The sequence below is a fragment of the Rhineura floridana genome, chromosome 1 (assembly GCF_030035675.1).
Source record: "Rhineura floridana isolate rRhiFlo1 chromosome 1, rRhiFlo1.hap2, whole genome shotgun sequence".
Classification (NCBI taxonomy): domain Eukaryota; kingdom Metazoa; phylum Chordata; class Lepidosauria; order Squamata; family Rhineuridae; genus Rhineura; species Rhineura floridana.
In genome coordinates, this window is record NC_084480.1 from 163,727,103 (window position 1) to 163,741,503 (window position 14,401).

At 49.1% G+C, this 14,401-nt stretch overlaps 1 pseudogene; it reads left to right on the top strand.

The window, feature by feature from the left end:
• The first annotated feature begins 12,907 nt into the window (after nt 1-12,907).
• Nucleotides 12,908-13,834, top strand: LOC133377007 (olfactory receptor 2D3-like; annotated as a pseudogene).
• Nucleotides 13,835-14,401: the final 567 nt, after the last annotated feature.

Below are 14,401 nucleotides of genomic sequence, written 5' to 3' on the forward strand. Positions count from 1 at the left end.
AATATGTTCCCTTGTTTCTTCCCTTAATAAAACCACTCTTTATTTTACTTTCTCTGTGTGTGTCATTGAGCTAAGGGTAAATACATACATGCTTGAGGAATGATGTGCAGATGAACTCCAGCAAAAGGTTTCGCTATCTTCGCAATAGGGGAACTTGCATTTCTAGTGAGTGTTTGCTCGTGAGGAAGTCCAAGGTCCATTCATAACATCTACAACGACGGCCTGAGCACAGCAGCACTGTCCCCACTTGTGATTCCCTGCAACTGGCATTCAGAGGCATACTATCTCCTACAGTGGAGTGAGAACATAGCCATGATGGCTAGTAGCCATTGATAGCCTTATCCTCCATAAATTTGTCTAATCCTCTTTTAAAGCCAGTGAGGTGTAGTGGTTAGGATGTGGGACTAAGACCTTGGAGACCAGGGTTCAAATCCGCACTCAGCCATGAAAGCTCAGTGGGTAAGCTTGGGCCAGTCACTGCCTCTCAGCCTAACCTACCTCACAGGGTTGTTGTGGGGATTAAATGAGGAGGGGGAGGACCATGTATGCTATTTTGAGCTCCTTGGAAAAATAGGTAGAATATGAATGTGGTTGATCAACTGATCAATAGATAGATAGAATAAAACCATCCAGGTTGATGGCCATCCCTACCTCTTGTGGAAGTGAATTCCATCGTTTATATTTGGCAGCCTTGCCTCCGATTGCTTCTCTCCTCCCTCCTGCTCATTCTCTCCACCTCCCTGGACAGACAGAAAGAAAAAGCACACATGCACACACTCTTTGCTTTCCCATGGGGTCTGGGTAAAAGTCATATCCAATAGAATGTAGATGATTTTGCAGAGGTTTTCCCCAAACCAACATCAGATTAAAGCTTATTCTCGTAGACTGCACAGCAAAAACAACACAGATCCAGTGCTTACCAGCATCATAAAAAGCAAAGAGAGATGACAGATGAAATCTGGTGTTGCGCGCCTCCCCCAATCTCCGAGCGGTGAGATTTCGGGGGTCTCTGTGCTTCTCCAGGGTTTGGTTTCCTTTGGGGAAAAAGGTCAGCTGAGACTGCGGTGTCTTTATGAAATATGGTTTATTTATTTACACACATTCCAACCTGAGCTCAAGGTTGGAAGGGGCTCAATGCATTAGAAGTCCAATATCCAGTCTTTCCATCTGGTTGCAGGAGGTACCCCAAAGGCCATGGGGCAGAGAGCCAGTCTCTCTCTGCCCTGCCTTCCAGTTCCCAGCAATTCTCTAGACACACTAAAAACACAAAACTCTCCTGGGCTCCAGGAGGGGGGGAAGGAGGCTCTCCTGAAGAGTTTCAATGACAAAAGGATCTCCCTAGCCCATTCACCGTTGCTAGGCAACTGACCGGCGCATTATCTTACCTGGCCAATCTATTTGGTTAACAAAAGACTCATTTGACCAGCAGAGAGTTCCTCATTCCAAGGCACAGGATTCCAAATCAGAGGCTGGAAAGGGGACCCACAGGAATCATCCATCCCCACCCTCATACCCATAACATCTGGACTTCTTTGTGAGGAAGGGGAGGGTATACTGTAAATTGAAATTATCATCACTGATGTGACATATGATTTGATAGTGGTTTTGAGGGCATTCCTTGTAAACATTATGAGGATGGATAAGGATCCGTGCATCAGTCAAACAGTCTTTATTAGGTCAATGACCAGCACAAGCAACATAAAAGGAAACAGCATAAAACATATTGTCCAAATATGTAAAATAGAATGAAAGCTAATATAAAATGCATTGGATTTATTTTTTGCATGGTACTGGAAAGTAAAGGATCAACTATTTTTATGGCTTAGTCAATCAAGAAATGTTATTTGATGGTGGCTGGTGGGATGGGGATCTATAATATGCAAATTCAAGGGACGGTGTAAAAGCCGGAACGGAACGGAACAGGCCGGAACGGGCCCTTTATAAAAGAAATTGATGCCAAAAACACTGGGATGTGTTAGAGACACTTGAGAACAACATTTAGGAACAAAAACCATTCCGATAGGATTTTATTAACCCTGTAACAACCAAAATGCCCTCCCGAACGGAATGAAACAGCCCGGAACAGCAACTTCCCAGTGAGCCAGACCTCTGAAATTCACCAGTCCCACATGACTACATGGGATGCATGCAATAAGACACAAAACTTCCACGAAAACCACATTCCGATACCTGTTCTGGGCTATAATATGCTTTTACGTAAAACAGCCCAGAACAGTGACTTTTAGGTCTATGTTCTTTTCAAGGGAAAACAGAAAATTACCTCACCACTTCTTGACAAAGAGATCAGTGAGCAGGGGTGTGTGTGTGTGGGGGGGGTTCTAGAGGCTTTAGGGGCACCAGTGTAAGTCCTCAAGGATGCCATTTTTTCCACATCCAGTTCTTTGGCCCCCTCCAGGCTGTGTGTGTGTGGGTGTATTCTGCAACAAGCCATTGATGCAATAATAATGGATTAGTGGTGGGATTATACTGGACCGTCCACACACCATCCCACATTATTAGTTGTTCTGCGATGCTTCCCCGGTGTTTCTGCATTATTGCCATCTGGAGAGGAACTCTTGCAGGTCAAAAAAATAAACTGGGACATTTGTGGTATAGAAAGCTACAGGGTTTCAGCAGGGAATTAGGGGACATATACCAACTGGAAACGAAGCTGTATGTCCACCTTGGAAAATATGCAGGCACAAACAGTAATGAAAGTTGGATTGCATATAACTGTCCTGATTCCATCATGAGCAAAAATAATCATGAATGCATAATGAAAAGGATGACCAGAGAGTCTCCTTTGTCTTGGCAGGAAGTTAGAATCAGAAAGACGCAAGAAGACCTTGACTATAGCTGGTTGGACTGAATAAGGACTACCCTAGGAGTGGGGAACTTGTGATCCTGCATATGTTGCAGGACTCCAAGGGTTGCAGCCAACTAACTTTTACTCAAAAGTGAGCATAGCTGGGCTAAAGCTATTCTCCACCATAGACTAATTTTCTATCTGCAGGGAGGTTGCTGCCGAAGGAGGCTGGGCCTATGGAGGGACCAGAACAAGGTGGGAATGAGGTAGAAAATTCCTCAATTGCCAGAACAGACTGCTGCTCAAACCTAAATTTCTGGTATGCACTCGAATCTCTCCCAAAAAATAATGCCAGTCTGGAGACACCCTGGTTTTAAATGAAGGGAAGTATTAAACACTGCCATTTCCCTACAATTCTAATAATCGAATTAGGATTTTTATATTGCACTTATGTATTAGAATGTATTTCAACCTGGCTGCTGGCCAATGTATTGTTTGGGAAATGATGCCAGGTACATTCCCCCCCCCTTTCTTTCCTTTCTTTATTGAACATTTCAAATATCTTCCCTTCATTTTGTTATATTACGTGTTCGAGACACCCAAGAGATTGAGATGAGAAATAACAAACTCTTAATGACCAAAAGGAATGCACCCAAGGGATGAGTCCAGCCTCTGTAGGGTAGATCCACATTCTTTTTTATCTCAGTGAATGTTCAAGTCACAGGAGGAGAGAGAGAGAGGTTGGGAAAAGCCAAGATACCATCCATCTTTTAATGCTGAGAACAGTAAACAGTTGAACAAGACAGGGTGCTGTTGATTCTTACCCTAGAAGGCTTCCCAGACCACCTGGAGAAATATCTGCCAAAGTGGTTTAGGAATCAGAGCTCAGGAGACACTCTTTGTATTTATAAGTTACCCGACATCTCCAGTAAAAGGATATTGTGTCACACAGAGCACAGAAGGTTGCCTGCTAGAGACCTTGGATACCAAGATGGCCTCAAAAAAGGGATGGACTGTGAGGGGAATAGGAGGGCCTCCTCTCAGCACCCTTAACAAACTACAATTCCTAGGATTCTTTGGGGGAAGCCATATCTGTATAAATGTCCCGTTCAGAGCCGAAAGAATGAGGCTGGAGTGTGTGTGCAAGTAAATCTCGTTTTATTAGAGTAATGCATACATCAAAGGCATTGCGCTTCATAGGAAACCCTACGCTAACTCACTAGAGTCCGTAACTATACTCTAGACATGCTCTGCAGCGTGTGAAGGAAGTTGACTCAACGACCCCCCACGGAGCGGCAGGCTTATATAGGAAATGTTTTTGAACGTAATCTCTGACTCTTTCGTAATTCCTGTCTTTGCCCTGTCCGTTTCTCGCGGCGACAGGAACGCGGAGACAGGGGGCGCGCATCCAACAGCTCATCGGAAGACACCTGCCCCCAAGTGACAGGCTCAAGGTCAGGGGGCGGTGCCACGCTGGAATCCTCCTGGGAACTGCTTGGCAAGGGAGGAGCTGGCACTGACTCTGAAGCTTTCCCCCACAAGTCCTCTGCATCAACTGGGGGCGGTGCACTCGGCTCCTCAGAAAGGGCGTTACTCGTGGGAACTGGCTGGAAAGCAGGCTGCCCCCCTCCCGCACAATCCTGCTCAGACACAACAATCCCCAACTCGGCTTCTTTTGGCTGCGGAGGCGCCTGAAACTCATGCCTCCCCCCTTCCTGTCCCTTCTGAGTTGGCTGCAGCGCAACATCATCCCCCCCTCCATGCTTTAACCCTTCCCACCCCTGAGGTCTAGGATTCTCTGGATAAGCCTCATGGAATTCCCTCACCAAAGTCGGAGCGTGCACATTCTCCTCCGTTTCCCAGGAACGTTCAGTTGGATCGTACCCCTTCCAATGAATCAGGTACTGAAGATGCCCTCGGCGTTTTCGCGAGTCCAAAATCTGTTCTACTTCGTATTCCTCCTCCCCCTCCACCAACAACGGCAGCGCGGGCTCCACTCGTGGATGGTGAGGGTCGGGGGCAGCATCCTTGGTCAACAATGCCCTGTGGAAGACTGGGTGCATCTTGAAGGTGGGTGGCAATTTTAGTCTGTAAGCCACGGGGTTAATCTGAGCCTCCACCTCAAAGGGCCCTACACGCCAATCCTGCAGTTTACGACACCGGCCAGTCATAGCTAGGAAACATGTAGAGATCCAGACCTGGTCTCCCACTCATATGAGGTCCCCCTCTCTCTGATGCTGGTCAGCTGCGCCTTTGTAATCCGCTTTGGCCTGTTCTAGTTGCTCTTGGAGTAGCTGTTGCATAGCGTGGAGTTCCTGCAAGTAATCCTCAGCGGCTGGGACTGAGAGACTGTCCTTTGGGGCAGGGAAGGCTCGGGGGTGGTAGCCAAAATTGGCGAAGAAAGGAGTCTGTTGCGTGTGCGAATGCACAGCATTATTATAGGCAAATTCTGCTAAATGCAGGTAGGACATCCAGTTGTACTGCTGATATCCCACAAAACAACGTAAATATTGTTGCAACACTGCGTTGACCCTCTCGGACTGTCCATCCGTTTGGGGATGATGGGTGGACTACAGTCTCAACTCACTTTGCAGCAACTTCCACAACGCTTGCCAAAAACATGAGGTGAATTGTGTGCCCCTATCGGAAACCAGGCTGTCTGGCAGACCGTGCAGCTGATACACATTTTGCACATACAACTTGGCAGTGTCTTGAGCGCTTGGAAGCCCTGAGCACGGAATGAAGTGAGCCATTTTCGAAAAGGCATCAACGACCACCAAAACTGTGGTTTTCCCCTGCGAAGGTGGAAGGTCTGTTATAAAATCCATAGTAATCATTCGCCAAGGTCCTCCTGGGGTAGGGAGGGGTTCCAGTAGCCCCGATGGCTTCCCGGTGGCATGTTTAGCCCTCATGCAAGTGGGGCAAGAGCGAACGTAATGCTCTACATCCTTCTTCACCTTGGGCCACCAGAACTCCCGAGTGACAGCTTGATTGGTCTTAAAAACCCCAAAGTGGCCTGCCATGGGGGCGTCATGGCACTGACGTAGTACTCTCCCTCGCAGTTCTCCGGGGGGGCACATAAACAACATCCTGATGGTGCAGTATGCCATCCTTCCATATAAGGTCCTTCTGTTCTGCCTGGGGTGACGCGCCCTCTTCGACCCACTGCTCCTGCACGAAAGGGTCCTGTTGTTGTGCTTCACGCACTTCAGCTTCCCAAGAATCTTGGCAGGCCCCTACTACTCCCTGCTCAGGAGGGATTATGTACTGTAACGGTCTTGGGGTGGGATCCCTCAGAAATTCTGGCTTCCTCGAGAGGGCATCAGCCCGCTTATTCTGTGCTTGGGAGATATAATGAATTTTGAAATGGAACCGTGTGAAGAACTGAGCCCAGCGCACTTGCCTCTAGTTGAGTTTACGGGCGGTATGAAGACTCTCTAGATTACGATGGTCCGTGCGCACCTCAATTTCATGCTGCGCCCCTTCCAGATGGTGTCTCCAGGCTTCAAAGGCATCCCTAATGGCTAATAGCTCCTTTTCCCACACAGTGTAGTTTTTCAGAGTCGGTTTGCTTTCTGGAAAAGCACAAGGTATCAGTTCTCCCCCTTTCTGGGCCGGTTGCAAAAGAACCCCTCCAATCGCGATGTCCGACGCATCCGTCTCTACCACAAAAGGGAGCGCCAGGTCGGCATGCTGTAGTATGGGTTTGGTAGCAAACCTTCGCTTCAGGCTCTCGAAAGCCTCTTGTGCAGCTTCTGTCCAGTGGAAAGGTCCTGAGCCCTTCAGGCAATCTGTGAGCGGTGCGGTCTGATGGGAGTAGTTGGCTATGAAACGATGGTAGTAATTCGCAAAGCCCAAGAAACACTGCAAATCCTTCTTGGTCTTGGGGGGTTGCCACGTGAGTACACAACAAACTTTCTCTGGGTCCATTTCTACTCCTGCTGGTGAGATCCGATACCCCAGAAAGTCCAACATGGTTAGGTCAAACCCACACTTTTCCAGCTTCGCGTAAAGATGGTGTTCCCATAACTTCTGCAGCACTGCACGCACATGTGAGTCATGTTCCTCGGGAGTATCTGAGTAAATCAAAATATCATCCAGATAAACTATCATGAAGCGGTCCACAAAGTCCCGGAAGATGTCATTCATGAAACTTTGGAAGACTCCAGGTGCTCCCGACAACCCATATGGCATTACTAAATACTCAAACTGACCATAACGGGTCTTAAATGCCATCTTCCATTCATGGCCTGCCTTAATCCTCACCAAGTTGTAAGCTCCTCTCAAGTCCAGTTTTGTGAAAATTTTGGCGGAACGCAACCTCTCCAACATTTCCCTAATGAGCGGCAGTGGGTAACTATTGGGGATAGTGAGCTGGTTTAGGGCACGATAATCATTACAGGGACGGAGCTCCCCCCCTTTTTTCTTCACAAACAGCAGGGGTGCACCAGCGGGGGACTGCGAAGGGCAAATGAAGCCTTTCTTCAAATTGGCGTCCAGAAATGCCCTTAACGCTGCCAACTCTGGTTCAGTGTCATGGCCCCGTCAGAGGACTCCTCAGATGAGGACGACTCGGGAGTAACAGCAGCAGACCCAGGAGCAGCAGACCCAGAAGGAGACACGGAGGAGACTCCTGAGAATCCAGCTCCTTCTCCCCCCAGCTGCAGAGCACCCCAGATACAGCAAAGGCCCTGCAGCCAGACACAGACAGTGAACAGGATACTGCCCCCTCACCTGCAGAATGTAGACAGCAGAAGGTCAGGCAGAAGAGAGGCAGGCCTGTCTCCTTAAGGCCCAAACGCTGAGGGCTCACACCTGCTGTCCATCCTGCTCTTTATAAGGCACACCTTGGCTCCAGCTTGTTGCTGACTGCAACGTCAGGCGTGGCTTTGTGTAGACCTAGTTTCCCTGCAGCATCTCTTTGACTGACCTCCTTGGCAATTGATCCTGGACTTCCACTGACCTCGCTTCTGGACTTCTGACTCGGCAAGTACGCTTCGGATAGGCCTGGCAGATTTACAACCTGACTGCTGGCTAAGGACTTTCCTTCCCTGCCAAAGACCCAGGAATTTCCAGGCCCCCCCTGACACTGCTGAGGCAGTGTAGAGCTGACATTCAGATAGAGAGTAGATTCGCCCGGCAGGGATGCATGCTCCAGGCACCAAATCAATGGCACAATCATAGGGCCAGTGAGGAGGGAGTTGATCTGCTTCCTTTTTATCAAAGACGTCCCGAAAACTCCCATACTTGGCGGGCAAGGTTATCTCCCTTGTGGGAGACGCTCCTGCCAACACCTGTGGCTCCTCGTCAGGCTGGCAATGTTGATGGCAGTACTTGGAGGTAAAATCCACCACAGCTTCATCCCAAAAGATTGTGGGGTTGTGTCTAACCAGCCAAGGCATACCTAACACCACCAGGAAACGTGGCAAGGATGCCACATAGAACGACAGGTCTTCCTGATGCCCAAGGACCTTCACTTCCACGGACTCAGTCACCAGAGTCACCCCCCCAGACTTCAGAGGCCGGCCATCTATAGTTTCCACTGCCAACGGCTGGCTCAGTTCTCTTGTGGGAATAGCGTGGTGTAGCGCCAACTCCCGGTCTATGAAACAAGAGGATCCTCCGCTGTTGATCATAGCCTTGGCTGAGAAGCTCTCGCCTGAGGATAGGGTGATGCGAATGGGCAACAGAAGGGCCCCTTGGGAGGGAAGGGGTCGTAACGGAGTCTCAGTGTCTGTAGCACCCCCCCAACTCTCTAGCCTCTACGAGAGCTGGATGTGAAGTTTTCCGGCGGCTGGGATCTTCTGGTTTTGGCTGCACAATTTCTGGCGAGGTGTCCAGACTTTCCGCAATAGAGACACAGTCCTTCCCTCCGGCGTCTTTCCCTCTCCTCCTCTGTCAATCTCGGTCTAGCCCCCCAATCTGCATGGGCTCCTCTCCCAAGACTGTAGGGATGCCAGGATTGGGCACGGGGTGCGCACGGGGCAGCGGAGCAGCAACCTGACTCTGTGAAGGCTCCATTCTTCGCTCCAACTTCCTTCCTTCTAAGCGGCTGTCTATCTGCAAACTCAGTTGAATCAAACCCCTCAGTGAGTCGGGGTGTGTGGAGCACGCCAGTTCATCCAACACTTCTGGACTCAGTCCATTTCTGTAGAAGTACATCAAGGCTGGGTCATTGTACTCCGTCTCCTGAGACAAAACACGAAAAGCATTCGTGTATTGCCCTACAGACCCCTTTCCCTGTCTCAGGGTCCCTAACTGGCGGGCAACCGTCTCCTTCCTCTGGGGGTCTTGGAACATGTCCCCCATCGCATTCTTGAAGGCATCAAACTGGCGCAATATCTGGTCGTTGCAAATCAAATACGGGGTGGCCCATTTTGCCACTTCCCCTTCCCATAAACTGATGATGAACGCCACCTTCGCATCATCAGTTGGGAACTCAGCTCTGCGCACTTGAATGTACAACCCACATTGGGCTAGAAACGTGGCAAACTGTTCACTCTGGCCCCCGTATTGCACAGGGAGCCCCACTGGAGACTTCACAGGGGCTGCCACCCCGGGAGGCACAGCCTGGACTTGGGCAACCAAGGCATGGAGATTCTGGTTATCCACTTGCAAGGCTTGTGTTGCGGCTCTGAGGTTTTGATTCTCAGCTTGTAGGGCTTGCGTAGTCACTCGGAGGTTCTGGATCATGGCATACAAGGCTTCCATGGTGATAGGTACTCCCCCTCTGGCTCCGTTCTGGTCCATGTCATCCGCCATGGGAACAGGTTCGAGTAGGGATGGTGGTTGAGTCAAACTGTCCCGTTCAGAGCCGAAAGAATGAGGCTGGAGTGTGTGTGCAAGTAAATCTCGTTTTATTAGAGTAATGGATACATCAAAGGCATTGTGGTTCATAGAAAACCCTGCGCTAACTCACTAGAATCCGTAACTACACTCTAGACATGCTCTGTGGCGTGTGAAGGAAGTTGACTCAACGACTCCCCACTGGGAGCAGCAGGCTTATATAGGAAATGTTTTTGAACGTAATCTCTGACTCCTTCGTAATTCCTGTCTTTGCCCTGTCCATTTCTCGCGGCGACAGGAACGCGGAGACAGGGGGCGCGCATCCAACAGCTCATCGGAAGGCACCTGCTCCCGAGTGACAGGCTCGAGGTCAGGGGGCGGTGCCACGCTGGAATCCTCCTGGGAACTGCTTGGAAAAGGAGGAGCTGGCACTGACTCTGAAGCTTCCTCCCCCAAGTCCTCTGCATCAACTGGGGGCAGTGCACTCGGCTCCTCAGAAAGGGCGTTACTCGTGGGAACTGGCTGAAGAGCAGGCTACCCCCCTCCCGCATGATCCTGCTCAGACACAACAATCCACAACTCGGCTTCTTCTGGCTGCGGAGGTGCCTGAAACACATGCCTCCCCCCTTCCTGTCCCTTCTGAGTTGGCTGCAGCGCAACAATAAAGTGGTATGATAACTGCTTTAAACGTCTAGTGCAGATTAGGGATGGAAAGAGCTGTCTGTTTCGGTTCTCCCAGTTTCTCAGTTTTTGCACTGTTAAATTCAGTTCTCTACATTTCTACAGCAATCCGCTTTAAAAAAAAAAAATATCCTCATGAAAATTCTCTACCATTTTAGTGCGAATTTCTCCGAATAAACAAAAATGCCTAAACGTTTTCTTGCAAGAACACCCCTGGGAATGATGCACCATCATGATAAGACAGCATCGCTCTTGGGAGGTTGCAGTCACAACAATGGAAGCCAGGGCAGCCATGTCAGAAGGAAAAGGAAAAAGCTCAGCCACCTCATATTTTTGTATTTAACATGAGTAAAAAAAAAAAGTCCCTCAAATCCCACCACCCCAAAAATCCTGCATTGAAGGATTCTCCTTAGGGGGGGGCCCTTCAGGGAGAGGTAGGTGGGGTATACATGCATGTGCCAGGGCCCAGCATGCCTGGCACCAGCGCTGCTTGCCTGAATGGAGGATGGAGAGGGATGTGTGTAGAAGCTAGCCTATTGTACAAAGGTGACATTTATATTTATTGCTCTGCCCACTTTTGCTTCTGGCCCTGCTCCTCACTGACATGTGACCCTTGGAACATTGTCCAGAAGGGAATGTGGCCCTTGGGCTGAAAAAACTTCCTCTGTTGTAACCGTTCCTCAGAGGGGAGTTGCTTCAGCCCCTTGATCATTTCAGTTGTCCTTTTCCAAACCTAATGGCAGTGAGGAGCAGGATGCACTGCAAGAGGAAAGGGTCCATGGAGGGTGTCTTACCTTCCGAAACCTGGAATTGGGACTTTTCTGTTGCTCACTGCCTTCCCTCCATCTCCCAGAATGATGGGGCATGATGAGTTATGGGAGCTATAGTTCTTGCAAACTCTTTTAAAACCCCTTGGAGGAACTCCTCCAGGTCACCGGTTTAGGGCTTATAAAACTTATCTCTCTCATTTTGGCCCTGTTTTTCTGCCCTCCCCCTGAGTCCACTTCTGAGCCTGGTTTGGGGGGAAGGGAAAAGGCACAACAGCGAATACACTCTGCACATGGTAGAGAAACTGAAACGGATGCATGCTCAGAGTGAATTGCCCACAACGTTTGAGACTTGAATGGGAGCCAGATTAGATGGTTCTGCTTAGGTGCTCAGCCAAAGGATTCAGCCCAGCAATTTTTTGAAAAGAAATGGGGGGGGGATGATGGATGCTTCCTGAAGCAATGGGGGGGGGCTTCAACGTTTTCTTCTTCCCCACAGAGATAAACTATGGAACTCCCTCCCTCAGGAGTCAGCGATAGCCCACAAAGTTAGATGGCTTTAAAAGAGGATCAGATAACTTCACAGAGGACAAGGCTATCAATGGCTACTGGCCACGAAGGCTATGTTCGGCCTTTACTATCAGAGGTAGTATGCCTCTGAATGCCAGTTTGTGGGAATCGCAAGCGTGGTGGGTGCTGCTGGGCTCAGGTCCTGCTTGCAAGCTTCTCATGGCCACTGTGGAAACAGGATACTGGACTAGATGGGCCTTTGGTCTGATCTGGCAGGGCTCAATTTATGTCCTGATGGTCATTATCGCCAGCTGCTGCCACTGTTCTTCCTCACCATTGCTGCCACTTATTTCCTTGTCAGGCAGCGAGACAACCAAACAAGGTAGCTGGGGCCTCCTTTGTCTATTGCTGTACCCTTGTCTGGGCCAGAACCAGAAGAAAGTGAAGAAGCAGGTTAACAGTGGTGAAGAGGAGGAATGGCAGGTCCTGGGGGCCTCTTGTCAGTGGTCACCCTGATGAGATGGGGCCCCTCAGCAGATGCCCAACTATGCCAACCCTTGAGACCAGCCCTGCGACAGAGGAAGGGGAGGACCTATTTTTCTTGTCTCTTCTGTGGCTGCCACCCATCACTGGTGCTATACCGCTAATGGCAAAGGAGGGAGAGGGTAAAACTGGGATGTCTTCTCAACTAGGAACTGTTGAGAGGTATATTCACAAAACAGAGCTCTAAGAAATCAGTTTAAAAAATAAGAATATAAGAAAAGCCCACTGGATCAGGTCAATGGCACATCTAGTCTGTTGTCACAATGACCAACCAGCTGCCCATCCAAGCCCAATCTTCATGAGTTTTATTCTTGCCTTCCTTGAGACCAGGGTTCGAATCCCCACACAGCTATGAAGCTCGCTGGGTGACCTTGGGCCAGTCACTGCCTCTCAGCCTCAGAGGAAGGCAATGGTAAACCCCCCTCTGAATACCACTTACCATGGAAAAATCCTATTCATAGGGTCACCATAAGTCGGAATTGACTTGAAGGCAGTCCATTTTCCATTTTATCTCCTGTATGCCTGTATGCAAATTTGTCTAATAGACATATTTTTGCATGCAATTTCCCCTAAGGGAGTTTTGTATGTTATTTTCAAAAAGAGATGCAGTTTTGTGCACACTTTTTGGTGGGCGAACTGCATCACAGGATTTGGAGAAGTGTACATTTCAAAAGAGAGCTCATTGGCTCAGTAAGTGTGAATCAGGTAGGTTTGCATTCAAATGCAAATTGAGTGACTTTCTTCCCTATCCCTGCTTCTAAGTGAATCTCACAGTGTCTTGTTCTTCTCCTTTCTCTGCAGTCAGGAAGCTAGTATGGGGCCTCTGAACCTCACCACCATCACAGAATTCATCTTTGTCGGGCTCACCAGTCACTGCAAGACCCAGATTGGGCTCTTTGTGGTCATCCTCATCATCTACACACTCACCATTGCAGGGAACCTGATTATCATCTTGCTAGTGCAGGCTAACTTCCAACTCCACACACCTATGTACTTTTTCCTCACACACATCTCAAGTGTGGAGATCTGTATGTCACCAGCACCTTACTCCAAATGATGGCACACTTGCTGTCTGGCAATGGAGTCATCTCCTTCTCCTGCTGGCTGCCCAAAGGTATATGATCTTGTCCATGGGTAATGCTGAATGCTTTCTCTTGGGTGTCATGGCCTACGACTGCTATTTGGCCATCTGGCATCCCCTGGTATATGCCATCGCCATAGGCAGGTGGCGCCAAATGCAGCCGGCCTCAGCCATCTGGGCTTCCTCTTCTCTGTGATATATGTGACCTCCACCTACCACCACCCCTTCTGCAGCCCCAACCACATCAACCACTTCATTTGTGAGCTGCCCGTGGTGCTGAAACTTGCCTGTGAAGACACCCGTGTTACTGAGGCAGTCATATTTGTTGTAGCTGCACTGATCCTCATGGGTCCTCTTTCTGTTATCCTGACCTCCTATGGGCTCATTCTGTCTTCTGTGTTGCAAATGCAAACAAGAGCAGAATGGCACAAGGCCTTCTCCACATGTGGCTCCCACCTTGTGGTGGTCACCATCTTCTATGGCACCGTCATGTCTGTGTACATGATCCTCCACTTGGGCTCAGCTCCTGATCGTGACAAGCATGTCGCCATCCTTTACACTGTCATCACGCCCTTGCTTAACCCTATCATTTATATCCTGAGGAACAAAGATGTCCATGGGGCAAGGGCAAAGCTGTTGCAGATACAGGGACCGGAATAAACAAAAATTGCCTTTGGCATCTTTGTATATTGGCTTGAATGTTACATACTTGCTGTCAGTGCCTGACCTTGAATTCAACCTGTAGCTCAGAGGTGGTCTAGTGGGCCGGCAGGCAAAGCCTAGTGAATAGCTGCTTGTAGGCATGGGGGGTGTTCTCCTCCCCAGCCTTGGCTTCCAAGAAGAATTTAGCATCTAGCATCTTCTAGGCGGCAAGTTGGGTCAAATGTCAGTCAATGTAAGCAGTTAGCTCAGAGCTAGCACCTGGTACCTTATCTAAAGGGCTAACGATCTTACATACCCTGTAGCAGTCTGATGCCTTGCCAAGGATTAATTATGCCTATGCTGTGCGATGCTGATAAAGTGCCTTATATTAAGATGTTTAATCAAATGCTCTGAGATCATGCTTTGTCGCTATTAATTACTCACTGCTGTGTCTGTAAACAAGTATACTATATAATCTATTCTGGTAGCCCAGTTGGGTGTTCAGGCTGGTCAACGGTTTGTGCAGAACCTTGCAGCCTGTTCCCCATTATTGGGTACGCCTGTGTGCTATGTAAGTTACTCAAT